Source organism: Triticum dicoccoides, chromosome 4A (genome assembly GCF_002162155.2).
Source record: "Triticum dicoccoides isolate Atlit2015 ecotype Zavitan chromosome 4A, WEW_v2.0, whole genome shotgun sequence".
In the NCBI taxonomy this organism is placed as follows: domain Eukaryota; kingdom Viridiplantae; phylum Streptophyta; class Magnoliopsida; order Poales; family Poaceae; genus Triticum; species Triticum dicoccoides.
Window position 1 is genome coordinate 532133730 of NC_041386.1, and position 3433 is coordinate 532137162.

Genomic DNA, 3433 nt, shown 5'->3' on the forward strand with positions numbered 1-3433 from the left:
ATCCATTCAAGCCCCGCCGACCTCCAAATCGGGCGCAAGCAGCTCCTACACCCCACACCCCTATGATAGACACCGATGCGCCGCTTCCCTGGGGAACAGGCGGACTAGGTGCTCCGCGCGCCTAAGCGGGTACTGCTTCTTTTAATTGCGGTCCGACTGACCCTGAATTGAAATCCAGGCGGGCTACTGACCTCTAGCAAAGGTGAAATAGTAAAAGGGAGGAAACCTTGTGCATTTAGTATCACGAAGAAGATGCAGTAAGAAGCGCTCAACTAGTTTCTTTCGTGGGATGAATACGGTGTGAGCGTAGATGTAAGATTTGCACTAATAAGGGAAGAGGAGTACCTCTTTCTGCTGGCAGTGCTGTGTCCTCCTTCTGTTTTTCCGACGATCTTCTTGTTGTTCACCGGAAACCAAAAGTTGTGGAGGACGGTGCAACCTTGGATGAACCCATGGCCAAGCTATTGAGTGTGGTGCGGTGGCCGTCTGTCGGCGGCGGGGAAGCAGATCCGAGGCGGCGAACGACAGCGTAGCGGGAACAGCTCCGGTGCAGTGGACGGTTGCGATAGTGGAGCCGCAACAGTGAGGCGCAGGACGACGTGGTCGGAGTGGTTCTGGTACGGCGCACGTCGGCGTCGGCATCATGGAGGCAGCTCTGCCTCGGCTTCAGCTGCTAAGTCCTTGAGGGTGTTGCGGTTGCTGTTGCGTTGGACGACGACGTTGGGGTACCAGCTCCGGCGTGATGGAGGAGGGCGACAGTGGATTGGCCGCTATGGGGTGGAGGATGGAGGAGGCTGGGGTTTCGCGGCTGGTGGAGAGGGCATTTTCGTGCCCACGGAGTATGAATGGGGAAACGGAGGGAGGCGGGGAACTAAGGGGGAACAATGTTTCGGTTTGATACGTGCTTGTTTGAAATTTGGGGAAAGTTACAAACTTTCCCCCCATCTAAAATTTCGGACATATTGCGGGTTGGGGGTAGGATAGTCATGTCAGGTGTCCCAAACGTGGGTGGGATAGATTTCGGCTGAGCGCATGGGTAGGCGGCCACGGCGTATGAATGCTTCTCTCGCGTCTTAGTGAAGTTACAAACCTACCCTGATTTAGACCTGTGGACATCGGGCCGATAGGCTACACGGGCCAGAGTCAGGACAGTAATTTCCTACCACCAAAACATTAGTCTCGCGTGGTTTCGGGTGACCAGAGGCCTATTTGGCGCTTCGTTCAATATTTGGGAGCAGAAGCATTAGGCCTCCTTTAGTTTGTAGGATTTTTGTAGGAATTCTATAGGATAGGATTTGCAAAGGAAAAATTCCTTTGAAGCCCTTTGGTTTGTAGGAATGGATTCCTATTCCTATGTAGGATAGGAATCAATCCTTCACGTTTTGGAGGAAAAAAACATTAGCCTAGACTCAATAGAAAAAATCCTATCCTACGCACCAAATGACATCTCTTTAGGAATTGACATGCATGTCATCTCACTTCCTATGATTTTCCTATTCCTATAAAATTCCTATCCTATGAACCAAAGAAGGCCTTAACGTTTTCGGTTCTCTTGAATTGAACTTTCAGGATTTGTCAAACTTCACAAATCTTTACTCTTGAAAATCCTAAAGCTACGATTATTTTGGAATGGAGGGGGTACATTTGAATATACATTGTACACGAGTATATATTAAAAAATATGCAACTTACCTCAGTTCATGCATGGTTCCAGGTATAATCTCCTTGGTTGCAAAAAAAAAGTTAGATATGCGTATGAATATATATATAGCATGTTCAAACTCACAACAAAGATTGATGCCCCCTTTTACATCTGATTTACAAATGCCATTATCTCGGGTTCAAATAGATGAATGCACTTCCTATGAATTCGAATCTTCGAAACCCCCTTTATGTTGAATTCGACATGTATTCTATTTCGTAGCTAGCAATTTGGAATGTATCCATGCAAGTGACAAATGTATAAACTGCTTCACACTAACAACATGGAGTGCACTAATTAATGTTTATATATGAATTGCAAAAGCATCCATTGCCTGTATTTCAACCGCTCTCACTCTATGGATCGATAATATGAAATAAACACATGCACATGCTAGAATTCAATTGCAGTTGAAGAAAGAGCCTACTCCTGGTACTGTATATTAGTGATAGGGGTGTGTACAAAGTACACGTGAATACCAGGCATTGTGCATGTGTGTATACTATCGACGAACTAGCCCCCAAGCTTGTATAACATACTAAGGGCCTAGGGTTACAAATCATATATAGTTGGCTTATCACCAGTGGGGATAGAGTCCTCCGCGACTCTGGTAGCTTCGTGTTGTACGCCGAGTCCTCCACATGGGTCTTCGTATAACACGTCTTGGTCCAACCTATATGTGGCGCAGGATGGAACCGACCCATGAGTCTTCATGTTGACCCACCACAACTAGAAATGATGTGCCCACCACACCACACACGCAATCGGCCACTAAGAAAATAAGCATATACAATAGTACAACGGTATCTAGCACATGATACGTCTCCATATTTTGTTGATGACACTGACGGACTTTGCATTTGATGCGTGCTCTGTATTTTGTTGATGACACTTACGGTCATTGTATTTGAAGCGAAAGCATAATATGTTCACTGGACTTCAGAATAAGCTCATCACGGTCACCACATACATTTTGTCGTGCTAACCAACATGTGGTTGGATGGTTAGAGGACAGTGGTTTCTCGAGCCCACCAAGGTTAAAGTCCCGGTGCTCGCATTTATCTTGTGTTAATTTCAGTATTTTCCGATGACGTACGTTCAGTGGGAGGAGACGTTCCACTCGACTACGAGGCACCTATGGTGACTTCGTAAAATCTCAAGATCATATATGCTGGCCCACTCTCTCGAAGGTGCTCATAGGGGTAGGATTCGCGTGTGTGTGCTTATAGCGGTGAGTGCTTGCGCGTATATATGAGCCCTTGCGTCTGTACCGTGTTAAACAAATACATATCATGATTATACGGTCACTGGCTCACCCGTACAACTCCGTATTTTGTTGATGACACAATCAATTGACCAGTCAAACGTTCCACGCGGCGCAACTAGTGTTGCACCATCAGGGCGCATAACCGTGGGGCCCACCTATCAGCCCGTATATGAAAGAAAGAAATGGTAGTTTGAGTCTGTACTGTGTTAATAAAATAGGAGTACATTTTAGGGTGATCATACGGTCACTGGCTCACCATAGAGCTCCGTAATTTGTTGATAACACGATCAATTGACCAGTCAAACGGTCCACATTCAGCAGCGCACATTACCATAGGGCCCACCCGTCAGCGCGTATATGAAGGACAGAAATGGTAATAAATTAGTGGTCGGTGGGTATTTGAAGTCGTGAGACCTCTGGTTGGCAGTCACCGGCGGTTGGGGGCGTTCATTGGGCGGTGGGGT